This window comes from Triturus cristatus, chromosome 6 (genome assembly GCF_964204655.1).
Source record: "Triturus cristatus chromosome 6, aTriCri1.1, whole genome shotgun sequence".
NCBI classification, from domain to species: Eukaryota; Metazoa; Chordata; class Amphibia; order Caudata; family Salamandridae; genus Triturus; species Triturus cristatus.
Genome location: NC_140589.1, coordinates 1,714,077,572 through 1,714,105,137, shown reverse-complemented (window position 1 = coordinate 1,714,105,137; position 27,566 = coordinate 1,714,077,572).

The following is a 27,566-nucleotide window of genomic DNA, read 5'->3' as shown; positions in this document are numbered from 1 at the left end:
CCCCTCAGGGACCCACCAGTCGACAGACTAGGGATCGTGAAGGGACCTCAAGACGAAACACAAAATGATGGCCCACGGGTCACTCGGGGTGACTAGGCCAACAATCTTCAGTAGATTCTGTGCTCGAGGTGGGGGCTACAAGTCAGCCCAAGCACGACAAGGAGACGTCGAGAAGTCATTGCACTGCAAAGTACACGGTGACCAGGAGTTCCGGTTCCACGCTACTCACGAGGGCTGCGAGTCTTAGCTTTGCTGGGGACTCGGGTTGGGCTCTGAGATGTCTGGAAATCCTCTTCCTGGGCTGCAAATACTTCAGAGTCCGGCGGGAGCTTCGGAAATGCAGACCGGCAAAAATGCTTCGTTGGTGCCTGCCAAGCAGGGAGTCACTCCTTGACCCCAAGGGAGATTTCTTCAGTCCTCTAGTCTTGAGTAGAGAATCGAAGTTCCAGGATTCAGCTTCAGAGTTTTGTCCAGGGATATCTAAAGTTCTGGTTACAGAGGTTCCTTACTTATACCTAAGGAAGGGGTTGGACTAGCTCTGGGGACCCACCTATGGGATGGTTTGGAAAGAGGGGTGGCTACACCCATTTCCTTTGTCCCGTTTCACGCCAGAGCAGGGGCTGGAAGCCCCTGAACCGGTTTGAGCTGGACTATGCACAGGGACACCAAATGTGCCCCCAGTGCAGGACTTCAAAGCACTCAGAGAGTGCTCCCACCCAGCCCCAATACACATAAGCCTGTCTGGGAGGTGGTTACACCTCCCTGTGACAGGAAACCTATTGTCCAGGCCTCCCCTGCTGGAGTTTCGGTCAGCAGCAGGAGGCCAGACCCGTGTCTGTGGCTGCAGCATCCATTTTGTGATGCCAGGGCTCTGTTAAGTTTCTTCTGGGTATACCAGTACTGACATGTCTCTCCCTCTAGAAGGGTGGGATCATATTCCCACACCAGTTACTGGTGTGGGGGTATGATTCCAAGGTGTTTGACACCAAACTCAACATGTTTCCGTGCAGCCAGTCCAAAGTTAGCTTTACCGTTTGGTTATAATGCACTTAAGAGTATATGGTCAGGCTGCACCACGGACAACCCCGGAGAAGAGATTCCAAAGGCTGCAGAGGAGCTCAGCTCATGCCTGGGCACCCTCTCAGATATAAGCAAGCACTCTGCCTTCAGGATTGTTAAGGCCTGCCATAGGAGTGACTGATAGGTTTGTATGTGCAGTGATAGGTGAGGTATAGCGAACCTATACCTCAGTTAAGGGTGCATGCACCACCTTACCCAGGCTGCAGTAGCAGACCTGTGGTGTCATTTTGGGTGGCTTTCCAGGGGTGGTATAATACATGCGTCAGCCCCTGGTAGGCCACTGGGGTACCTATGCCCTGGGTACATAGTGTACCATATACTAGGGACTCACAAGGGTACCTCAGGATCCAATCTGTGGTGTACCTAAGGTACATGCAATCAATTTAGAGAGGAAGCAGCTAGGCTGGGGCCCTGAATAGCAAGGTCCCAGCCAGACTAACTTTGAAAAACAGTGAAACACCAGCAAAAAGTGGGGGTAAACATGTGAAGCAGATCCTACTCTCCTACAGTGGGCAGTTCCCAACCAAGAAATAATAACACTTATTTTCTACAGGTAAACCCCAAAAATCACTCAATTTACCTGAGCTCAACACCCTGGTAGCTATGGCATAGAGTAGACAGACTTGACTTAGGGCAATGGGTAAAGTGATAATGCAGCACCAAAACAGCAATAACGTCAGAACAACAACAAAATAAAAAATTCCACTTGAATTTAGTAAAATAGAGTAAAATTTCATAAACAAAATGACATTATAATGACAAAAATCCAATAAGGGGAAACAGAAATATGATTTATTAACATTTTAAGTGAAACTAGCACTAAAAAGTGTGACGTGTTAATGAAAGTCTATTGTCGCAGTTGACCAGGATCTAGGCGCACTTTGCAGTGAACTGAGCATGGGAGTGCACATGTTGTGCCTCCTTGTGTGAATGCACCCATGTTCTGGCACGGCATAGACTGCACAGTCCATGCCGTGCAGGAATGTGCATTGACGGTCCCACTGCGGTGCAGTTCTAAGGCTCACATATGAGCTTTTGCACTGCACCGCTACGGGACCGCCACACTGCCAGCCAGACCACTAAATTACTCGTAATCTGGAGGCGGTCCAGTTGGCGGTGTGGGAGTGGGATAGTGGCATGGCAGCCCGCTCCCACACTATCAAACACATAATCGGGTCCTTAGTCTATACAATGAGAGTCCTTTTCCCCCGGCGGGGCAAGGCAACAGGCTGTGGCAGACGATGGCTCCACGAGGCCGGCTACCATCTCACCAAGGGCCCACTGAAAGAAAGTTGCTGCTACATAGAAGCTCCAAGTGGGACAATCCCGTTTCTTCCACCCAGCGAATTTGTGCCTTTGCCGGACTGGCTCTGGTGGTTGGTCCCTGTCCTCCAGCGGCATGAAGTCAGAATTTTTCCAAGTTCCAAACCTTTGCAGGGGTAACTCCCTTTTTCCTTTGCTCTTTACCTATGCTCCCAGAATTCTGGGGAGACTGGTGAGACTTTAAGGCTGGATTCAGCAGTGGCGTTGAGTAGGGTCCAGTCCAGGTCCTGTTGTGACTGTGTAACAGAGAATCCAAAAAGTGTTTTTTTCAGCTTTTGGTGTTTCTGTAGCCATACAGGTCAGTCCACTGACCCTTGGAGTCCACTTCTTGATCATGGATGCAAGAGGCAGCAGTTACAGACCTTCAGAGCTCAAATCAGATTACAACAAGTAGGGCCAGTACTCCTCTGATCTTCTGCTGGTCCAGAAAGTGTTCTGAGGAGGGTTCCTTGAATTGCCACATTTATGGTGGGTACTAGCCAGTGGGTGAGGGCAACTGCTGGCTCCTTCCTAACCAATGGGATGCAGGTTCCCAGGGGTAACCCAACCCACATTTCCAATCGTTTTTGTATGCTCTACTGCAAACAATTTCACAGTGCACCGTATTCCTAAAATTCAAGATGGAGGGACCCATCCTCCCTTGTGTAGAGCCCATGTGTCCACTCAGAGGACAGCAGTCCCTTCCACCATGTCTACTCCAACCTGGTTTTGCAGGCAGCTTTCTTCTCACTGGGTTTAGAGCAGGCCTGGATAGTGTGGTTCTGAGGAACAAAGGATTGTCTTCCTTCAGGTATTACTTTATATCTGTCTGGGAAAGGGCAGACCTTACTTTAGTCTTTAGTTAATGAAGTTCTTAGGTCCACCTCAACTGTCCTTCTAGAGCTAATAGGTATTGCAGGGCCCACACCGAGCCCATCCTAGCAACAGGCCTAAACCCTTGTCTTGCCTGGGGGCAGTTTTCACACTTCATTAAGGTCAAGCATTGTCTGGGTGGTTGTTGGCAGGCTAATCCAAATTAGCCCCCCGGAGCTTCAAGCAGGGAAAAGTTAACTTTCTAAAAGTTACTTTTCCAAAATATTTATTAAACCTCTGAGTTCACCAATGAAGTGGCTGTTTCATAATTTTAAAAAGTAGTCTTTGAATGACTATTCCAGCCATTTTCTGTCAAAAGTTACAGGTTAAAGTTTATATTCTGTACTTTGAGATTCTCTGGGATCCAACTACAGCCCTATTTACTAGCATAACTATTCAGATCCAAACATAAAACAAACTGCAAGAGGCCTAGGCCACGTTCCTCAAGCTACATTCACAGGAGGAACAAAGATTTAGTTATTTCACATAGGATAACCCCTTCGTACACTAAGTTGGGGTTTTAGTCCTATTGTTATTTTTGTCCATGACCATCATCAGCCCAAAACATTGGTGTGTGGGCATATTCGATAACAAGGTGCTTTCAAGATATAGAGATGGCCCCACATGTACAGGCTGTCACTGCAGGCAGCAATGGGCCTTAGAAATACAACTTTAACCACGGCACAAGTCGGGGGTACACGCGGGTAGATAACTTCCATCCACTATTTTCACAGGGTGGACATCGTTCACCAGCCAAAAAGTTGGGCCCCACTGAAATATGCTGAACTCGTCCTGGTGTAATTTTCTGATGCCTGGACACATTCAGCGGCACCTGCCCTTTGTCTGGTTTCCTTTCTGAGCAGCACCTTGCAGGCGGCTTCATTATTTTAAATTTGAGCAGTGCCCAAAGCAAAGACCGAAGTTAAGTGGTCCTTAGGCCTCCTTTGGTTTGAGTATTCTGACTGTGAGCTATCTTCAGGCTCACACCTAGATGCAAATGCAATGGAGAACAAATAAGGGCAAACAGCTTGTTACTCCTTCACAAGTACTTAAGGGAGGCATGGCTTTAACTTTGTTTAGCCCCTGTATTTAGGAGATGTGCATTAACTGTAAGAATACCAGATGCGTTGGTCTGTTCCAGTTTTTACACAAATATCAATTGAAATATAACTATTTTGTTTTATTTCTTTTATAGTAGATACAGCTGATCCTCTCACTCACCTAGGACCCCGCCACTGCCAAAACCAACTTCCACAAAGGAATGAAGGCCGTCGCGGACTGGATGAAGAACAGTCGATTGAAACTCAACTCAGACAAGACAGAGTTCCTCATCCTCGGCTGCACCCCCTCCGCCTGGGATGACTCTTGGTGGCCGGCCTCTCTGGGAACCGCACCGCAGCCCACCGACCACGCAGGCAACCTAGGGTTCATCCTGGACTCATCGCTCTCAATGACCCAGCGAGTCAACGCCGTCTCCTCCTCCTGCTTCAACACCCTTCGCCTGCTTTGCAAGATCTACAGATGGATCCCCACCGAAACCAGCAGGACGGTCACCCAGGTCCACGTCAGCAGCAGACTGGACTATGGCAATGCCCTCTACGCAGGAACCACGGCCAAACTCCAGAAAAGACTACAACGCATACAGAACACCTCCGCACGCCTCATCCTCGACATCCCCTGCCACACTCACATCACAGCCCACCTGAGAAACCTGCATTGGCTCCCAGTCAACAAGAGGATCACCTTCAAGCTCCTCACCCACGCTCACAAAGCACTCCAGAACACCGGCCCAGCATATCTCAACAAACAACTCACATTCTACACCCTGAAACGCCAGCTTCGCTCCACTGACCTCGCCCTCGCCACCGTTCCACGCATCCCAGGACAACCACTGGCGGCAGATCTTTTTCCTACCTCGCTGCCAAGACATGGAACACCCTCCCCACCTATCTGCGACAGTCCCAAGACCTGCTGACCTTCAGGAGACTTCTCAAGACCTGGCTGTTCGAGCAGTAGCGCCTTGAGACCCTCACAGGTGATTAGTGCACTATACAAATGATTTATTTATTTATTTAAAGAGTTTTATATAGCGCTGGCTAGACCCGAAGGTTTCAGAGCGCTTTACATAAGGTTCCAACATAGTTACAAACTTACATCAGTTACAAGTTACCAAAGATACCAGTAAAAACTTTTAAGGAGCATAGAAGAAAAGGAAAATGGGTGAGGAATGGAAAGGGGGTGAGGGCAAAAGGGGTAGGGTATAGATACAGCAGCAGAGAGACGAAGGGAAAGTCTGCCCAAGGTCCGGCTGGGTAGGTGACGGCCGCGGGGGAATCCGCGGCCCATCTCCTCTTCAGCTATCAGGTAGCTCCACTGGGCATCGGTCAAATGGCTAGGTCTCAACAGAAAAACATTAAAGGGGTAGAAGGCGAGAAGAAGGGAGCATAGAGGGGGAAGGGGGTGGGGTGAAGGGGTAGGAGAGGGATACGACAGAGAGACGAAGGAAAGTCTGCCCAAAATCCGGCTGGGTAGGTGACGGCCGAGGGGGAATCCACAACCCATCTCCTCTTCAGCTAACAGGTAGCTCCACCGGACATCGGTCAAATAGCAGGGTCTCCACGGTCGAGGGAAGGTTCAAATAGTACATGTCCAGGAGGGAGAGCAGGATCAAGGTCAGGTGAGGGATGTGGTTAAGCTCAGGTCGCTGACCAGATCTATTGTCCGGGAGCATTGTGGTGGTGCTACTTATCTCAATGCAGGGTGTCAGAGCGCTTTACATCACACATACACAGTATACATTGACAATAAATCATATAAACGTGTAAATCAATGTTCAGGATGATTTACATAATGTGTTACATAAAACAGTGAGGGTTACCAGGTGTAGGAGTCACATCTCCTACATAGCTCACTGTGCTATATTAGAGGAGTAGTAAAGTTAGGAGTCCTAACTTTACTACTACTAAACTAAGAAAAATCCTAATTTTTTAAGACTTTTGGTATTCACAGAAGGCATTTAGGAGTCCTAAAGTTAGGAGTCCTAACTTTACTACTACTAAAATAAGAAAAATCCTAATTTTAAGACTTTCGGTATTCACAGAAGGCATTTAGGAGTCCTAAAGTTAGGACTCCTAACTTCTGTGAATACCGAAATGAGTAAGTGCCTTCTGTGAATACCAAAATGAGTAAGTGCCTTCTGTGAATACCAAAATGGTAGTAAGTTTAGGATTTTGTCTTAAGTTAGTTCTGTGAATCGGGCCCTTAGTCTGCTCAAACGTACTCATGATAGACCTGCTAAACATGTGTGAAGTATTAAGGTCTCATGTCACTTTTTGTGATGCCTCTTTCTGTGAGGTCATGGGTTTTGATGCAACTTCCTGTGATGTCACACAGTAATGTCATGCGCCATGTCGTCACTTGCATACTGCTTAACTTGGTTAGTCCTCGACACTTCTTTTTTAGAACTTGTGCCCTTAAAACAACTCACTAATTTGAGGACAATTATGGCATTGATTCCACAGTTGGCCTTTAACTTCGATACCATAATAGTATTTTCTACATCATATACTACGGTAGTTTAATACGTCCATCGGGGATAAACTAATTTAACTATGTTTAAACGAGGATCACAGACACTTCACTCCTGTTTAGTAGGAGTAAAGTGCACAGATTTCTAAATTCAGCAACACATATAGGGCAGACATTGGGCCGGGGGGTGGTGAGGGGGGGATCACACTAAAGATGGTATTTTCCTACATTATTATTTCTTCCATTGGGGACATTCGAAAAGATGGTTGGTTCCTTCTCCTCTCTCAGGCCTTGAATACGAGTCAGGCAGCGCAACATTACTGTACGCAATTTCGCTCCGCCATTGCTGAAAAACATTCATTTGAAAATAAATGGCTAAAACAGATGTCCCATTACAGGGTCCTTCAGTGTTCACTGGTACCCAGAGGGTTAAATGCAAGATTGTTCAATCGATGCAAGGAGGGCTCTTTTAGCCAAGTGCCTGAGCTCCGAGGAAGATAAAGGGGCCTCGTACTATTGAGCGACAGCACTGTTTGCATTGGCACAGGTCTCGCCACTGAAGGGAAGTTTGCACCGGAGCTGCCGGCTCCCTGTTGCCTTTGGATACCAGCAAACAGGACTGCATTCCCACAGGCAAAGTATCGGCTGGCGCTCACAGCCTTACGTGGAACACAGGGAAAACAACCTAATCGACACAAACTCCTTTAGTATTGGCCCTTCGTGTCCGGACCAGCCTCGTGCAGCAAAGATGGCGCCACATCAGCCACAAAGATGGCGCCGCATCAGCCACTCGGTGTCCCTCAAGAGTTGTCCTTTTTCAGAATCTAAAACTCCAGAGGCCGAACAAATATTTGATGACGAATCAGCTATTTTATACAGCTATTCCAAAAGATCTGCAGTTAAATAGGGGAGAGAGTGTGGCGTAACGGCCAGAGCTGGCACCAAATTCGAGTCTCATCGGGGTCGGCTCAACATCCTGTGATTCTGAGCAAATCACTTAGGGGCATATCTACAAGGCGGCGATATAAAATTATCGCCGTTTTTGCGGCCGTGTTCAGCCGAAATGCGGCGATAATTTTATCCCTATTTTAGCAAGGTCACGCTATCGCGTGAAACCTTGCCTTAGCGCCTGAATTCCTAACGCCCATCTTTGCATCTCTAATGAGATGCAAAGTGGGCGTTCCTCCCCAGGATAACAGGAGAAATGTCGCTAAGCGGCATTTCTCCTATTATCAAGCCTCATGCAAAGAAGCATAGCGACAAGAAAAGTAGCGATAACCTCTGTTATCGCTACTTTCCTTACGCCTTCTTTGAAACTGACTTAGCCATGATATCCTATGTAAGGTGGATATCATGGCTAAGTATGTGAGGCCCTATCAGCAAGCTATCACCAAACTTTGTGGGATTATCGCTGGGTTTCCAGCGATAATCTCACGTTTGGCAGTTAGCGCTAGGATTTTTATCGCTTTTGAGATAAGCGTTGCTAATAGCACGCTATCTCAGTGATAAAAATCCACGCTAGCCGGCGATAATTATCCTAGCGCTAAGTGCGCTTAGCGATAATTATCGCCGGTTGTTGCTGATATGCCCCTATATCTTCCAGTGCCTACAAAAAAAATAAAAATGAATGTGTCCTTGTTTAATGTAACTGGTGCTCATGTAAAGCGCTCCAATACCTTCGGGTCGACAGCGCTCTGATACCCGATTTGGGTCAAGTTTGCGCTATTTAAAACTCTGTAAAAACAAACTATATATATATATGGTGCAAGAAGACAATCAAAACAGCGAGCACACTATATCATGAAAGTTGATATTGGTTTGTCCAATTAAAAGGCTTAGCATTTTGACGTAATTATTGCTGCATGTGAAGTTCAAAGGTGCCAGGTACCAATGGCCGTACAGAACAAACGAGGGTCAGCCACACTGGACTGAGTTATTGAATTGTGAGAGCTACAGGAAATAGAAAAACACGGGTTTTAATCACACTACTTTTCATTCGTTTATATAGTTGAAACATTTTCTTTCATGGATCGAAGGGACATGTGTTCTTTAGCTTAAAATGCCTGTTGGTAATGATGGACCGACCACACTTGCGTCAAGCATCCTGTTTCCCAAAAATTATCTGACTATCCATCTTCCCTGTCGCACCATACCTCATTTTTTAAAAACTACGAATTTAGAAACATTTTGGAAGACAAATAGGGTGCATTCAGCTTTCGTTTGCAATGGTTTTTGTGTCGCTAGTCAAAGAGGATAGTATCTGAGTGTGGATGCCAGATTCAAAACTGCCATTCAGGTTTTCTCTGCATTTCTCGAAAACACTTTAAATCATTCGCAATGCACATGCATGCATGTCTATAAACGGGCTGAAAAGTAATTTTATTATGAGTACCAAATAAGGGGAAGGGTGGAATTTGGGACAGAAAGCTACGTTTATTAACTTTACCGTGCTAACGGAGAGTTATGCGCGTCATTGCTGAGCCTGTAAACAGTTTAAGAACCAGGTAGTCCCACTTGGAGACCCAGAAACAGGTGTTAGGGAGACTGAAATTAAAGGGAAATTAAACATTTTCCCCAGTATTTTTATAGGCTGCAATATGAAACTCTCACCCCCTACCAAATATGAATTTAGGGAATTTTTTTAATGTGCTTACCCCTACTACAAATTCCGAGGTAGAAGGTTTAAGGGGGAAAGAAGGGGTTATTACAGCGTAAGAGGTCCGGGACACTACCAGTGCCTTGTGAAATGGGAAGGCAGTAGGTCCCGATGGCCACGCCAATGAGCCGTATAAACTCTTTGGCCAAATCTTGGTGTCCAAAGCTTAGCCTTTTATAAAAAAACATAGCAAAAGAGGCCTCTCTTTTTTAGGTCGAGCCTATAGTGGCAGCGCGCATACGCTGCTCGCTTTGCGAAGTATGCACTAATCGAGTATGTTTTTAATTGGCTCCTGTCATAGTCTTTCGTAAATGCTGCCGTCTGATTGATTATGAGGCTTGTTAGTCCCTCCTTATTTTGGCCATGTCGTATTTGTATCCGCCCATGGCAACTAGCCCCTTTACTTCGAGTGTTACACAGTACTTAGACTGTGAGCACTACTTTGTCCGTGCCTTCTCACCTCCTTCTCCCCCCTCCCCCGCTTGCACTCCCGTTGTCCGTGCTTCCCCCCCTCCCGTTGGAGGTCTTGAGTAAATGCGAGTCCTATTGCATTGCAAATGCTTGTTTCTTATGGATGAACCACCCCCATTAGTTTCTGATGCAAAGCAGCATATTAAATGCGACCCAGACATCGCTTCTTGATGAACTCCGCAATGACCTTTTTGTGGCCTTTGATCTTAAGCCGGTGGCGGGGTTGCATTGTGACTGGTTTATAAAGCCCATTTTTGAGCGTCTCAGTTTCCCTTAACACACTGAGGGTGATGACTAGTTGTTCCCGGGTTTGCAGTTTGCTTGCTGTCGGGGTGGAGGCCCTCGCCGCGCTGCTTCTGACAGGCACTGTCGGCCAGAGTGGGGGAACCCGGTGTTTTAAAGGTGATGAACTAGGGGCGCAGGAGGAGTCACGGCGATGCCGTTCTGACCTGTGAGCCCCCAGGGCACTCATGGAGCATGGCTTTAGGATCCGTAGAAACGTGTCTCCTGCTCGATGCCTAGTGCCAGATGGGAAACGAGGAGATGGGGACTAGTGCCTAGATCTGCCCACTTTTGAATCCTGGAACCTCGTTTCGAATCCGAGCCTCGGTGCCTGACATACCATTGTGTTATTCTGAACAAATTACTTCATCTCACGGTTCTCAAAGAATCGTGAACCGTAATGCAATTGTGTAGTTACCACTTTCTGTGCACCATCTTCATCTCCCACCACCATGCATGATGTACAGCGCTCTGCTGCGCCCCAGCACGGTTCTCTCTTCACACATACCATGTATGTGCATTCCTTAATATCGTACGTTCCTGCAAAAATCGTCAATTAAACTTTGCTAGAGGGGTTGTGCTACGGGCCAGAACGTAATTATTTACCTTTATTTTCGTTGTGCCAGCGGTTGTTCCCACCCATGCTCTGGTTTTGTTTGGTGTAGTGTTGAAAGATGTGCTGCTGACTGATATGGCAAAGAGTGGTCTTGAATGGTGTACTAAATGGTGCTGTAGTGAGTAAGCTGTGGTATTAGTTCCTGTAGTAGAGAGAGTTGTGATGGTGTGGCAGGCAGGTATATTTCGTGCTGTGTGGCGTAACACATTGTGTTGAATGAAGGCATTACTGACATTTGTTGGTAAAACTCCCTGGAGCGACACTGGCCTTCAGGCGTTAACCAGGAGTTGGGTACGGGTATAGTCTTCTTTATAGTCTTGCCCCCCACTCACACATCTTCTGTTGCCAACATATAGGAAATCCCCTCTGAATTGTTGTGCTTGTCATCCTGCCGGTCTGTGGTCCCAAAGCCTGAACACCCGGGGGTGACATCCACAAGGCTGTCACCATGACTCAGTCACAGATCTTTGTGTGTCATGTTCAAGACTCGCCGCGTTGTCGGCTGAAGGGCACCTGATGCTCCCTTGTCTCACCGTTGCACTTGCCCTCCGTTGACCAGAGACAATTGCAGGAGTAAAGCATGTGAATGGAGGAGTGTAAGTGATTCTGCAGGCATGGCCCTGCGGATGTCCTTTTATAGCCTTTGGCTGCTCTTCCCCTGGTCCTGCAGTGTGGTTACGCCCTCCCATTGAAGGTTTGGTACGAGTTAGTTTGTTACCGCTTTTGAATTTGTAAACCAAAATGGGGTGCCTCATTTAGGTCTGGGTTTAGATAGCTGTCAAAGTGACCCATTGCTTATGTATAGAGTGTGGAGAGGATGTGGAGTAACAGTCAGAGCTGCCGATTTTGGAACTGGGGAACCAAGTTCAAGTTTCGGTGTCTGCTTAACATCTTCTGATTGTAGGCAAATCACTTAATATCACAGTGGCTAAAAAAGCAAAAAGCAATGTGTTCTTCTGTAATGTAACTGGTGCTCATGTAAAGCGCTCTAATATCTTTGTTTCAAGTTCCTTCTATATGAAACTGCAAAAAAACAAAAAGGGCTTTGGGTCTGCCTGTTTTAATGTTGTCTTTCTTCGACCAGCCTCTCTCAGCCATTGGCTTGAAACTTTGACAATTACACCTTGGCTCAGCCTAGTTGAGTGCAATGCAATAGGTCTCGCATTTACGCAAGTTTGAGCTATTGACATTGCAAATAACAATGCCTTTTATTTTTGTTTTCGTTTTTAAAATATAAATAAAAGGCATTGTCATTTACAATGCCAATAGCTTAAACTCGCGTAAATGCGAGACCTATTGCATTGCAAATGCTTGTTATTCTTTCAGACAGAGTAATCGATTAGGCTTCCTACAGACCAATAGTCTGCTGAATTCAGATTACAAAATGTTGACAAAAATGATCTCCAATCGACTAGCAGGCTTGGTATACTAATTAGTTTCTGAAGATCAAACCAGATTTATTCCATTCTGGGTACTTATGAACAGAGGCCACTGATTATGTGACAACCACAGAAAGCCATATAACAGCCATGTATTTGGACGCAGAAAAGGCCATTGACTGAACAGACTTCCTAATGTATACATTTCATCTAAAGGAGTTCTTGTCCCAGTTGACCCTGGTCCTACAGTCGTTATACGTGGCGCCACTTCAAGTTTAATACTGGAGGTTAGAACATCAGAGAGCATCGGCAATCATAGGGGGCAAAGCAGTAGGCTCTTTCACCTACTGTTTGCTCTTTATATAGAGGCTCTTGCTAAGAGCACAGTGGGTGACCCCCGTATTAAGGCCAGCCCAGATATTATTACACTATGATTCATCCATATGCCTATTGTTCTGATGCAGGAGCTACTGGCGCCACCCGTGGGGGTTGAGGCCTTTACTCCTGATGTCCCAGGGGCCTACCTACTATGAGTCCTGAGCATCTGTGCCAAGAACCCCTTCAGCAATTGACTCTTAGTGGTAGCGCAGGTCAAGCAGTCCAAAGCCGCTTGGGGAGAGGGTTATGAGGGGAGAAAAAAATGATAGTCCAGTCAAGTAAATGCTTTTATGAAAAAAGGAGTATCTATATATGAACACAAAGCAAAATATGGCATTCACAAGCAATACACAACGTCCATGTCAGGGCTCTAGTGTTTTTTTAGGCGGGTCCCTGAGACTCACTCCCCTCTTGGTAGCAGTAGTGGTTATTCCCCATTCACTATAGGCGACATTCAGGTTAAGATCCACTAGTAGTCCGAGACTCAGGAGTCCCACTCCGACTCTTTATTTTAAAGTCAAAAGTGTTCCAGCACCGAAGTGCTATATGACATGCAAGGTCCCCCTGAGGACATCTGACCTAAAAATCAGTCCTACCCGCACAAGCAGGATCTGAACAACTGGAGTCTCTGAACTCTCCCCCTTTGCAAGTGCTGAAGCTGCAGCAGCTGTCTTCAGTAAGTGCATACGTGGCCCGGGAGGGGCTTCGGTTGAATAGCCTTGATGTCCTCATGGAGGCAGCATCCTCGATGTTCTTTGATGCTGGTAAGTTTCTTGGGTTTCTCCCCACAGGTTGGGGGTTTGCAACGCTCCTGATGCTGGCCCTTAGTTGGGCCTGATCGGGTCACTATGGTGGCCTCCTCCTCACAGTAGTCTCGACCAGATCATGCTTCTTGCCTTGTCCTGGTGCCCCCACAGCTTACAGGGTCACCGTCCTCACTCTACCTGCACTCTATGTGCATTGGCACAGGTCTTTCCACTGAAGGGAAGTTTACACCGGATCAACAGCGTGGTCAGTGCAGCAGCAATAATCACGGTGGCCTCACTGGCATACAGGGTCGCTGACTTCACTATGCACACATGCTCAGGCTCGATAGGCAACAGCAGCAATCTTCACTGAGGCTCCACCTGGTATATGGACCGCAGAATTCAAACCTGCACATGGGCAATGACCTGATCGGTGCAGTAAAGTTCACAGCTCATTTCACTGTGGTCCCCTCTGGCATGCAGGGGTCTCTGACTTTGCCCTGAACACAGGTTACGATCTGTTAGAAATGGGGGTCTCTAGTTGGCAATGGCTGGCCACTGTCCAAGTAGGGACCCTTCTTCCTCAGTCAGAGTAAGCGGGATACACCCTTTGATGACCCCTGCTCAACCCTGTGGTAACGTAGCATTAGCAGCTAGGCTTATCTCAGAGGCAGTGTGTGAAGCATTTATGACCATACACAGTAACACAGTGAGGAACACTACAAAGAGACACCACACAAGTACTTATAAAAAATAAGAATCTTTATATATAGACTTAACACAAGACCAATAACAGTAAAAAGCCACAATACTAGAAAAATAGGGTTACTCTTGAAATGCTGCAAAAATAGTTCAAGTGTGCAAAGAGGAGTTCAGTTCAAAGCAGTGGTCTCTGCGACGCATTTACTTACAAAGTACCTGGATTCTGTAGCAAAACAACCAAAATGTTGCTAAGGAGCTGTAGCGATGATTTTCCTCACGCGAGACCAGCGATGCGTTGAATCCTTGCTGCAAGGGATGATGATGCGCTGATCTGTGTGCAGGACAAAGCGACAAACTTCTACACGCTAACCCGGCGATGCGTTGAAATCCTTGCCGCAAGGGAGGATGATGCGCCGAGCCTGTTGCGTGTGCGACCCTGTTGCGATGAGAAGAAATGGTGCTCCGCGAGGGAGCGACGATCCGGGTGTGATGCAATGTAAATGGCAGACCCCGGCGTCCACGCTGCGATGTCGTGAAGCGATGAACTTGATGCGATGATCTTTGGTTAGCTAGCAGTTGGAGGCCCGCAAACATGCGATGAAATGATCTTCGGGTTCGCGAGACTTTGGCAGCCCGCAAACATGCGATGCGATAATCTTGAGGTCAGCGAGCATTTGGCAGCCCGCAAACATGTGATGCGATGATCTCCGGTAGCGAGGACTCAGCGGCAGCAGCGCGATGATTTTTCGTACGCGCTTCAGCTGCGGCGGCTCGCAAACGGACGTTAGCGACGATTTTCAGCACTCTCTTCTCTGCAGTAGAACTAGAGGCCCTGGCACTCACAGGAGCCTCACCTGCAGATAGAGATCCTCGCTGGGAGGAAACAGGAGGCTGGTGGTGGAGTCTGATGTGCCTGAGACTCCAGCAGGAGGCTAGCTCTCTTCTAGCCCTTGGGTGATTGCTTTAGCAAGTTGAAATAAAAGTTCTCTTCAAAGTCCTTTTCCTCTTCTTCCAAATCCAGTAGTAACCACTGCAGGCCAATCCAAGAAACAGCACACAAGCACAAGGACAGTCACCTCTTGCAGATTCCTTCAGTTACACAGACAGAGGTTCTTCTTGTTGTCCAGGAGCAATACTAATTGTAGGGGTTTCAGCACAGATATTTATACCCCAAAAGTCTTTGTTCTCAGAAGCTACAAGTCACTGAACCCAGCCTGAACCAGTTCTGCCCAGTCTGGGAGCACTTTGTTTACCAGGCTGCATTCTTCCTTTCAGAAAGAGGGGGTCTGCCATCAGACGCACAGTAGGAGGTGGAGCCAGCATTCACCTTGCCAGGCACAGCCCTATTCAGGTCAAGGAGCTACCCCTCCCCATACTCCAATGCAGATCTCTCTATTCAACCCAGGTCTGACTCAGCCTGCCCTGTCCCTCCAAAACCAGACAGCCAATACACATAACAGCAGAGCACACTGGAATTCCTAGGCAAGAAAATACCTACTTTCTAAAAGTGGTATTTTCAAACACAGAATATAAAAATAAACTTCTCTAAAAGATGTATTTTAATATTCTGAGCTCAGGCATACTAAATTCGTTTTTCTACCATGTTCTTTGGGTCAGTTAGGACTATAGAATGTAATAGTCAAACCTCCCATTCTGGCCTATGGAGAACAGGTAGCCTTACAGTAATGAAAAACGAAATTGGGTGTAATTCACTACCAGGACATGTTACACACATCAGGGCATGTCCTACCTTACACATACAATGCACCCTACCATAGGGGTGGCTTAAATGATGCCAAGGGAAGGTTCAGGGGCTGGGAAGTGGGTGCACTTCACAGCCAAGATGGCAGGTCTGGACTGCACATAGACTCTGCAGTGGCAGGTCTGAGACACACTTTACAAGCTGCTTCTGTGGGTGGCGCAAACCAGCGCTGCAGGCCCACCAGCAGCATTTGGTTTACCAGCCCTGGGCACACACAGGCCACGCTACTAGGGACTAACAGGTAAACCAAATAAGCCAATCATGGATATACCAATTCACATGTTATATTTACACAGGGAGCATTCGCGCTGTGGCACTGAATGGCAGTGGCACAGCGCCCAGAGCATCTAATACCAGCAAAAACAGAGGAGATAACAGCGAACAATGGAAGGGAGACCCACGCCAATGGTTCCAGGTCTAACACGACCCAATATATGCAGCAGCCGTCTCCTCTCCACAAGAATCCAGTCGCAAGGATCCGCCATTGGGCCTCGCTCCCTCCAACACTCTCCTCTTCCGCACAGGCAATTTTGGTTTTGGCAAGCAGGCAGGCACTTGTATTCCAGGCTCCTGGGGCAGGTGGTCTTAGATTCCCTTGATGATGTCCCCTCATCCAGCTGGGAGAGTAAAAGGCCTTGCCCCCCAGTCCTGGCCCCCCTTCCAAGACTTTTTCTAAAATCTAAGACTTTTATCCAATACAGTTGGACTAATCATTTTTAAATAATTACCTTTTAGCCAATTTCTTAAAAAATGAAACAAAGATGTTGCCCTGGATCACCCTTGGAAGAAGTAGCATGCTCTGTTGCATTATGACTCCTGTTGAGGTTCATTTGTACACAATGCAGAGAAAAGAATGCACACAGACTCTGCACTGCTGGACATCCAGTAAAATAATTAGAGAGATCTTTGGTCTCCTCACCAGTGGTGACCGAAAAACTCTCTCTGCTCCAAGGTTGCATTATTTTCTGAAAACTCCCATTGTCTGGTTCAGCATCAGCATCTGGGATCTTCGGTTAAGAGGCTTTCTGGACCCTGCTTCTATGGAAAGAGCTCACCAACTGATCAGGAGAGGCATTGATCGTGCCCTTCATGAGTTAGACATTACTCAAAGGACATGGCCAGGAGTTGGGCAGGAAAGATTAATGACTCCCACTGCTGCATCAGGGATGAGACCCAGGGATCTCAAAGTGATCTTGCGTTGTAGGTGGACCTGAGGGGGTACTGAGAAACTCAGTGTAGGAAAGTAGGATCTGCTTCTTATGGTTAACCCCCACTTTTTGATTGATGTTACACTGTTGTTGACTAGTCTGACTGGGATCTTGCTAATCAGGACCCCAGCCAATCTGCTTTCTCCCTAAAATGTTATGCCATGTACTTAGGTACACTCCAGATTGGATACTGGGGTACCCTTGTCAGTCCCTAGTATATGGTACACATGTACCCAGGGCATAGGTACGCCAGAGGCTTCCCATGGGCTGAAGCATGTATTATGCCACCCATGAGAGGCCATGCAAAATGGAAGTACAGGCCTGCCCTTGCAGCCTGTGTAAGATGGTGCATACACCACTTACTTTAGATATAGGTTTACTATATCAAATCAAATCAAATCAAACCAAGCTTTATTCGATTTTGAAAATTGAAATCATAAAAGCAAACATATTAATAAAAACAGCAGCTAAAAATAGAAGCATTGGTTACATATAAGATACATCGTTATACTGTAAATACAGAACGTGTAAGAGATGATAAAAATATATTCATAAAATACATCTGATCCAAAAGAGGGAAAGTTTCATGAACAAGTGATGTCGCCCTGACTGATTCCAACCTGTGTCGAATTTGAAGATTTAATTATTTACACATTTTCTAGCTCGTCACACGCCCTTTAAAAAACCCAACACTGAACCAATGCAATAACAGTTTTCCAGCTTCTGTAAATACATAAGTGCAGGGCAGCATTGCCTCCATCCACCTTGTTTTAAAAAGGGAATCAACCATCTGCGCCTTTCATTAATATAAAATTTACAAAATAAAATAACATGTATAGTAGATTGCGGTGAAATGTTGTCACATGGGCAGCAGCAAAGTTCCCTCGACCAATCATTAGTTTTAGGGTGGGTGGTTAGGCGATAAAAAGACCCAAATCTAAATCTGGATAGCAAATATCTTTCATACCCTCCTGCAACCCATGCTAGGTATGGTTGGATCTCGCATGTTACAGTAATAATTTGGTGATTAATCACCGTGATTTTATTCAATTCTTGGGCTAGCCTGACTTCTTCTAAGTGAGTCATGCAAGTTTTTTTGAGGTCCTTTCGATTAAAAGAATTCATATTTTCAGGTAAAAAATAAAAGTCTGGGCGACTAATATCATGCATGAACTTTTTGACATACTTGAGCCAGGGTATTTTGTCCGCATTATCCAAACTCATGGCGTCCATTATAATGTCCCTATTTAAGCCGGTGCTAACTGAAGTCCAAATTCTGTGCCATAACAAGATTGGTTGGATTTTAATTAAGTCAGAAATATAGACCACTCCGAGCTCGCTGTGGCAGTTAAAAACTGAAGTGCTAGCTGGGACCCCCAGGATATACCTTAAAAACCCGTTTTTAATAGGTCACTACACTTAAAACCTATAAGTCACCCCTATAGTAGGCCTTGACAATTCTGAAGACTGGGTGCTGGGTTTTACGTGTGGGGGTGCCGCTGCATGAGCAAAGCACCCTGCAGCCTTCAGAGACCATTCTCCCGGGTTGTCGGTGACGCAGCCAGACAAATAGGTAGAGGTACATTGTATGCTCATGTAAAATGCTATCTCGAAAACGGCTGCAACAAACCATGTCATGTTTGATATCAAACACCTTGGCATCATACCGGTAACTGGTATGGGAGGTAAGATTCCACCCTTCAGAAGCAATCTTCGTGGAGTTCCTGGTCTTCCCGGTACCAGCTTTTACACCTGGACAGCACAAAATGGTTGCTGCCGAACAGAGACACATTTGCCAAGCTCGAGCAGAGGAAGACAGCACAATAGGCATCCTGTCACAGGGCGGTGTGAGCACCTCCCAGACTGGATTTAATGTATTGGAACTGGGTGGGTGCACTTCCGAAGTGCCTCAAAGTCTGCATGAGGGGCACATTTTGTGTCCCCGTGCATAGTCCTGGGAGGGTCCCCTGAATCTGTCCAACCCTCTCCCGTGGGTACGAAAGGGCTTACCTGGCTGTAGAACCCTAGATTAAACATGGACAAGATTCTGAACAAGAAACCACTGACCTTCGACCGTTTGGACACTCTGGACTTTGCTGGACTTTGACTGGGCCTGACTTCGTCTCCCTGTCCATCCAAAGCATCGTCAGTGCCCATGCACCATACAGGCTCCATGCAGGACCTGTGGAGCATCAAGAACAACTGAAGTATCTCTCTTGGGGTGAAGGAGTCACTACCCTGCATTTGCAGGCACCATAACGCAACTGACCCGTCTGCTGATCCTAAGCTCCTGCGGACTCCGAAGGCTCCAGCAACACAGGAGGTGGGTTCCTACGTTCCTTGAGGTCAAACTGCGCTCTCACTGAGTATGAGCATACGTGGGTCCCTTGCTCACTTTGCCACTGGATTCAAGATAACCTGGCTGATGAGGGTTATGAACCCGAAACCGGTCCCAGGATGCTTGTTTCCGGTCCAGGGAAGACATGGCGTGGCAGTTCGGGCTGGACTGTTCCCATGAGGCACAGGGTCAGACTGTTTTACATATGGCCATGTCTGAACTGGGGTGGTAGAGTGAGCTAAAGAATGATGATGGATTAAACCCAGATCAGTTGACTGGGGGTGAGTGTTTGATTTGCTCTAACGCTCCGTCCATCATCCCCTTTGGTATCGCTTTGTTTGCCCTAAGTTGGCAGGGTATGCCCAGACGTAGGTCCCTTGCTCACTTTGCCACTGAATTCAAGATAGCCTGGCTGATGAGGGTTATGAACCCGAAACCGGTCCCAGGATGCTTGTTTCCGGTCCAGGGAAGACATGGCTTGGCAGTTCGGGCTGGACTGTTCCCATAAGGCACAGGGTCAGACTGATTTACATATGGCCATGTCTGAACTGGGGTGGTGGAGTGAGCTAAAGAATGATGATGGATTAAACCCAGGTCAGTTGACTGGGGGTGAGTGTTTGATTTGCTCTAACGCTCCGTCCATCATCCCCTTTGGTATCGCTTTGTTTGCCCTAAGTTGGCAGGGTATGCCCAGACGTAGGTCCCTTGCTCACTTTGCCACTGAATTCAAGATAGCCTGGCTGATGAGGGTTATGAACCCGAAACCGGTCCCAGGATGCTTGTTTCCGGTCCAGGGAAGACATGGCTTGGCAGTTCGGGCTGGACTGTTCCCATAAGGCACAGGGTCAGACTGATTTACATATGGCCATGTCTGAACTGGGGTGGTGGAGTGAGCTAAAGAATGATGATGGATTAAACCCAGGTCAGTTGACTGGGGGTGAGTGTTTGATTTGCTCTAACGCTCCGTCCATCATCCCCTTTGGTATCTCACTGAGTATGAGGCCAGTATCTCTTGTGGGGACCGCATAACCTGAAGCCCGGTGCACCGCGTACTTTTGCCAGCGCATTTGCTTGTTGGCGTTCCCCAACTAAGTGCATTGGGCTATCGATAGCCCCAACCTCTGTGCACATTTCCTACAAAGGACTTTGGCCTCCTCACACTCTGTGCCCTGCAAGCTGTGACTTTGTGAAACTACTAGAGGTCCCCTCTCGACTCCTGTGGCTTTGGCCTGTGGGTCTACTTGAGGGACAACACTGCTTTTCTTGGGCACTCCTAGTTGCTCCAGGCCTGCCCATACTCCCCTTGCTGTGGTGAGTCCTCTGGTCCTTGCTGGGCCAGACCGTAACCTTAAACCTCCTTTGTGGGTTGGCGCTGCCAAGGCTTGTTGGTGCACCCGCAACACACCGACCCCTCAGCACTCAACATCCTTTCTCCACACCTGAAGCATCCTGTGTGAGTTTGTCTATCGAGCCTCTCGTCACTCCTGAGTAACCCAGACTCTGTCCCCTCTGCTTTAAGGTTCCTTCAATCAAGAATCCACCTGTGGGTTCCACCGAACACTTTCTTCTTTCCAGCAGTGGCATTTCTTTGAAGACGCCTATTGAGAATGACAACAGTTTCTGATGCCACTTCAGCCCTATGCACCCGGCTTCCCTGGGATAGGTAATTCTGGTACTTCAGTATCCACGGGTGGGGTGGCTCTCCAACCTTCTATGTTCGAGAGGGTTTCCTCGTAATCCACTGGGAAGGGTCCTTAACTTTAAAACTGCAACTACGACTCTCCCATTGAACTGTACATAGCGCGCGGCAGTGTGCGCACACTACACCCCTTCTCCGTGGTCTCCCTACTTACTCACTTTAGGTGGTTCCTTGGGGTCCCAGCAATTCTACACCCTCTAGACACTGTCTAGACTCGAGTCGTGGTTCTTATACCACTATTTTAATACATGGTTTTGTCTACCCCTGGAGCCCACTGGGTATTAGTGCTACTTACAATTGTTTCTGTGCTACTGTATTGTGTGCTTTGTGTTTATCTGTGTGTAGCAGATACTGTGAGGTATTTAAGGTGTGTTATAATAATAAATACATATTTCTTTAACTACTGTGTGGTTCACCTTTCATTTAACCAATACATTAAGGTTGTATTCTGGTAAACCACGCTGCTTAACACTCCTTCAAGACTAAGCCTGAAGGCTGCTCTCCACAGCTACCACTTGGATAGCTTTCTGAGGTTATCTTTGACCTCCTAAATCACCATAAGGGTTGTTTGGACTGATGCAAGGTGCCCTCTTTAATTAGTAGACAGCATATACCAGGCCAACTTCTCAGACTCAGATTCAGTGAGTTCCACTACAGAACTAAGCACCAAGAAACCGTGCAGCACTACCAAACACCAGACAGCATTCTGAGGTCTCTTGAAGATTAACCAGGAGTGCTGGAAGGGAACCACATTGACTGAGAGAATTGAACCAAGACCTTAGTAGTCAGTGATACAACCAGCGGGGGGCACCTAGCTTGTTTGGGAGATGGGTTTTGTGCCTGGGCAAGAATCCAAGCAGCAAAGATCCGATGAGCACTGAACACAGCAACATTACTGTATCCCTTCCCGATTAGTGCTGGTGCTGTGTCCACTTACCTCATGTAAGATGTTGCCCGCACATCAGACACTAGGGCAAGGTAATTGCTCCCTGGGCTCTCTGGGCTTTGTGGTACACATTATGTAAAGAAGCACTCCCCTGTCAAAGTTTGTATGTGCAGCACACACTAGCAACAGGCTAGAATGACGATGAAAAAGTTATTGTGCAAACCTGGGACAAACTAGGAAAAGAGGGAGGGATGTCTACCTATCAAGAGGAACCTTTAGAATGCCCTGAGCCACGAACCGGTCAGCATTACCCAGGGTATCCCTAGGCACAATACTACTACAACGGAGACCGTCGGTGATTGATCATGGTCTGTTGAGTTAGAGAACCCGAAGAGGTCGTTCAATGTGAACTGCATAGGCTGTGACCTACATAATTGCTGAAGACTATTAGTACTATCCAGTATAATTTATTTCTGAAATATTATGTACAGTATTATGTTTTGTGTGTTCTGAGTAAAATAATTCTTCATTTTCAAAGAACAAGCATTGGCTGGACATTGTATTACTGAATAGTATTGGTCATCCTATCGAGTTCTGAGTCTCTAACCCCACACCACTTTGCTAAGTAAGCATCGGACCGCTCGTCTTCACTACCCTGAGAGTCAAGTGATGATGGGATGCACTTGGTTTTCAGTTTCAGGTCCAATAATAGGGTACAAGTGGTAAACGTCTCTGATTGACAGATTCTGTTCCATTAACCCACGACTGCCATGGGGATTCCAGAAACCTTCCACTAAGTCCAAGGTGGATTTTGATGAATTTATGAGAAAACCCAGAGGTCATGAAAAAACAAAATGTAAAAGAATCTTTATTGCTCATTTACATTCCGAACTCCTCTGGTTTCCCTGAGTCTTCTTGGGACTAATGGTTAATCCCATGTAAGGTGGGCAGCAGTTCCAAACCTAGGAATAATCCTAAAGAAAAAACGTCCTTCTTTATAAGATCGAGCTTTATCAAGCCGCAGTTCATGGGCTTTCAAGAAATTCCAAAACTTGAATTGTTTAGTGCTTGTTCAAGTCATAAACCACAAACTTGCAGGTTCTGGTTGCTTTGATGTTTAGAAGCATAAACACCAAAACAGAAGGGCTAAGATGCTGAGGCAGGTCTTCCAAGACAGTAAAAAAGAACAAGCGTAGTACTTACAGCATATCTCCAAATCGCCTGCATTTGTCGGATGCCATTGGCACCCGAAGTGAGGGTACATGGGTAGAAGGGGGTGTGCAGCACTCCCAAAATACCCATGCCGGAGGAGTTAGGGAGGTGAATGAGCAATAAAGATTCCTTTAAAATTTGTTTTGATCTCTTCAAATTTGCTGTGCTTTAAAGACAGGTCAAATGTTAGGATATGAATTCTTACAAATGGCTGCTTAGGTTTTTTAACATGGAAATTTGGTGTCTACTTTCAATGACTGCAAAGTGAGAAGATTTTGTATAGTGAACTATGTGACAATCTTGCTGGGGTACAGGAAGTATGAAAAGAACAGCTGAAGGGTAGCATTTTTTTCTAACACACAACATTTCAATACCTGTCAATGAAATGTACAAATATTTCAGAATATATTTGTAGTTAGGAAAGGACAAATGAAGCACATTGTTTTGTAATTACAGAGCACTACCAATCCATGCTTTAGTAATGTATTTGCCACAGTGCGCTCCACAATTGCACCAAAGGCTACATGCTTGCATATTTCTCAATCCCTGTAAGCTTCAGTGATGTAACCTTGATGGCAGATGCCCCCAACTCAGAAAATGGTTCCAGCACCACTGGCGGGTGCTACCTGTCAATCACATCGTTTCACTCGGTCACTTGCCAGCTGAACTGCACTGAAGACAGACAGCAGGAGCTCTGGTCACATTTCCATTGTTTCTGCAGTGTCTTCCTGCAAGGCCGGAGAGAGCAAAAAGGAGCAGTGTGCAACGTGATGGGGCCATTTCTCATTTTCGCTGCATTATCAATTGTGCCACGCCACATGGAGCGGTGCAGTCTATCTGGACAGAGTGGCAGCCCCCTTTTCTCTCGCGTACGCTGCACTTAATCGGTCCATGATTTTACCTGCACATCAGTCAGTACCAACCTCTGTGGGCTGCTTGTCAATTGAAACAGCAAGTGGGCGACTTTTGATGGCATCTGTAAGCGCCAGAGGCTTCGTACCCATGGGAGGTCAGAAGCTGTCACTGGTCCAGTGGTTGTGAGAGATGCACTAACACAACGTATTGCATTATTGAACACTTATTTTAGTTGTTTAACTTCAGTTAATGCCTCAAACGTCATGCCACTTCCTGTGACGTTATTGGGGTGCACTGGTGCCGTGACATCATAAGAATGATGGTGCATGGAACCTGGTTCACACTCTTAAAGCTGATGTGAAAAGGCTGAAAGTTACAGTGTATCGTTTGCAAGAGCTATATAACATGGTAATATTTAAGTACAATGGCCATCTAAATTCAGCACAGGAGGCGAACCCCTTTAAATATGTTTATGAATCGACAAGGGTCACAGGTTACCACTTTCAATTGGCAAACTGAAGAATAACCCAAGAGTCTTTTGATAGAATCAGCTCTAAACTCAGGGAATGGTTTTATATCGGGATGAGTGTCAGTACTAAGAAAGATGAAAGAGAGGCAGACTAATTAAGCCGAGATTTAGAGTTTGGTGGTAAATGAAAACCATCGAAAAGAACCTGAAAAACCCAAAGGAGAACTCACTGAGCGACTTTGCTCCACCATACTTACTATTGCAATGTGAAATACATTGAGCCAATGTATGCTGCTCCGAAGGCAGCATTTACTACAAACACTTGCGGATCTTCCAAAGCAGACCTAAAGATGCTTGGTAATAGTTAATCACCTGGCATGCAGGAGTTGTGTACGTTTTGGGACAGAGCCTGTGAGAGGCAGTAGCAGGGTGAAGAACCTTCTTAAAGAGTCTATGCAAGGGGCATTCCAAACGCCTAGAGAGGCGTGACACCAAACGCTGCAGCCAAATAAAAGCAGGCAACTTATAAAATCTGTCAGATGTCACCTGCTGCCGTTTTACAAATATATTCAGATTTCTTTTTAGGTCACTTGATGTATACCATCATGGGACGTCTCCTAAAAGCACAAATTGAACGGAAAAAAACATATTAACTCAGCCAGGCTATGATGTGATTTTTGTGTGCATTTTGAGTGACCCATACTACTAAACTGAAAATGCTGTTGAGATGTGGTAGAACGCCTCAGACATTTCTTTTAAGGGTCAGATTTAATTATACATTTATGGAATGTTTACCGTGGTTCGAAATGACAAGCCTGCCATGAAATGTGAATATTTCGAAGGTTATGCAAGCAGACTATTTTCCATACAATCAAATGTCATAATCAGTGAGGCATTCCAGAAACTAGTGTCATTGCCTTTAAAAAGAAAATCCAATTTAGCTTTTGGCAGAATTTCAAAGACTCGGGCTATGCGCGCCGGTACATATTGTGTACACACTGAACTTAGATTTCTAAGCTGTCACCTTTTCGCATTCCCTGCGTTCTCCTTGTAATACCTTTGCTCCCCTGGGAAGTGACCTTTCAGCAGGAATGTCACACATCACATAACTCAGTGACTTCATGGCGCAGTAAAAGGGTAGCTGTTGACTTCTGATTTTGTTGTGGTTTATAATTTAGACATTCCTAAGATGTGTAACACACCGTCTTGTAGCTCAGCAAAACTATAGCCAATCGATCGAGAAACATTACAGAACTGTCTGAAAAGGTACCCAAACCACGAAAACACTACAGTGCAATACTAAGGTTATAAGGCGCTACACAAATGCTACTAACAACTTCTGGCTCTTATTGATGCGCTGTTTATTTATTATGGGACTTTTTTTTATATAACGTGAGGAGAACATCTATGCATGTATATGGTATGACCTAGCTGAAAGCAGCAGAGGCGGTGCAGCAGTCAAATGCACAGACAGTCATATTGATAGAAGAAGTAGCTGGTTTTGTAGGGCGGAAGTGGACTGTTACATCATCATGATGTAGTCCTCTTCAACAAGGCATGCATTAGTGCTTTCCTAAATTGTAGCAGGGTTGGGGCATCCCTAATGGACTCAGGGATGCTGTTCCAGACTCTGGGTGTATATTTGCTGAAGATCTGTTGCCTTGTAGTTACTTTTGTGCACTTCTCTGTCCCCAGGTTCATGGTGTCCTGGCTGCAAGTGTGCCAAAACCCACCAGGAATGGTGAACGTCTTAGCCAGCTAAATAGGGGAGTGGGTTGTGATGGCTTTATAGATGATGCGGCTGGACCTGAAGATGGTGTGGGCTGGGAAGGGCAGCCAGTGGAGCTCCATCAGGGGAAAGATGACATATTTCTTCAGGCCCACAAGGGGAATTGCTGCTGCGAATAGGATGTCCTTGATGGGACCCAGTGTTGACTCTGGTTGTCAGTGAAGCAGAACTTTGCCACCATCTAGATGTAAGAGAATAAAGGCTCAAACAATAGACGGGAAATACCTTTCGGGGCGCAATGGCCCCACTTTCTTTGGCAGAGTGAGCTGGACCCCAGGATATCATATTTTCCTTGGTGATGTGTTCCTTGAGAAGTTCGGTGTTCAGAGAGTTGGGGTTTAAATTTGTCGAGGTACACTAATATTTATTGAAGGGTGATGGCTCTCAATCCCTAAACACACACCGAGAGAGGGCTGGAGGATATAGTTGCCTGAAAATAGCCGAGGCAGTCTCAGCTGGTCCAGCCCTGAAACGCCCATGTGGGAGCATCCCACATTTTTCCCACTAACACAAAATTTGCTGTTACAGAGAAATAATGCTCAACGGTACTATGCCAGACCTTCACGTAGTAAAATATTTCACATCTTGCTTTACAGAATTGATTATAAAAAAAACAATGATAGCTTAGCCACCATACCAGTGAAGGCATATTCTAAAATGAATTGTGTGACAATTTCTACAACAGTTTTTAAGAAGCCACCTACACCTTCCAACAAAAAACCACTAGAGTAGATTCTGGCTTGTGCATGGTGCTTGACTGGTGCAATAGGGTCTGGGATTAGGATGTTTTCCAGGAATGGTTTAGGCAAATCCTGGTTATAGCAGGGCTGAGGTGGATAACATGGTTCCATTCTTTTTTAGGAGAATTCCGCTGATGAACCCAATAATTTTTTTGGAAACTGGGCAAACGTGTGATGTCTTGGAAGGTCCCCTTAACACTGGTCTGAATGATCTCCTTACCAGATTTTTGTTACTTGGAGCCTAAGAATCACTGATGGCTTTTCCTTGAGCACTACATTGATTGCATTGGCTTTCTCCACTGTGACTTTATTAAAACTAGGTTTGGGCTGGAATAGCTTGAAGACTTTGGCCTGTTATGGTTACACAGTGATGAGTGAGGCATAGGACTGTGTTTACATATCATCATAGGATACCAGTCTCTCCTAGAACTGGAGCCCAATCCCTGTCTCTTTAGGTCCAGGGAGCTAACCCAATCTAATCCTAATGTTTGCAATCGACCAGGAAGGAGATATAGAATTCAAAGTGCGATGATAGAGTGAGTTTGTGATGCACAATAGTCCTTCATGTTTTACAATGCAAGCAGTCAAAAGGTAG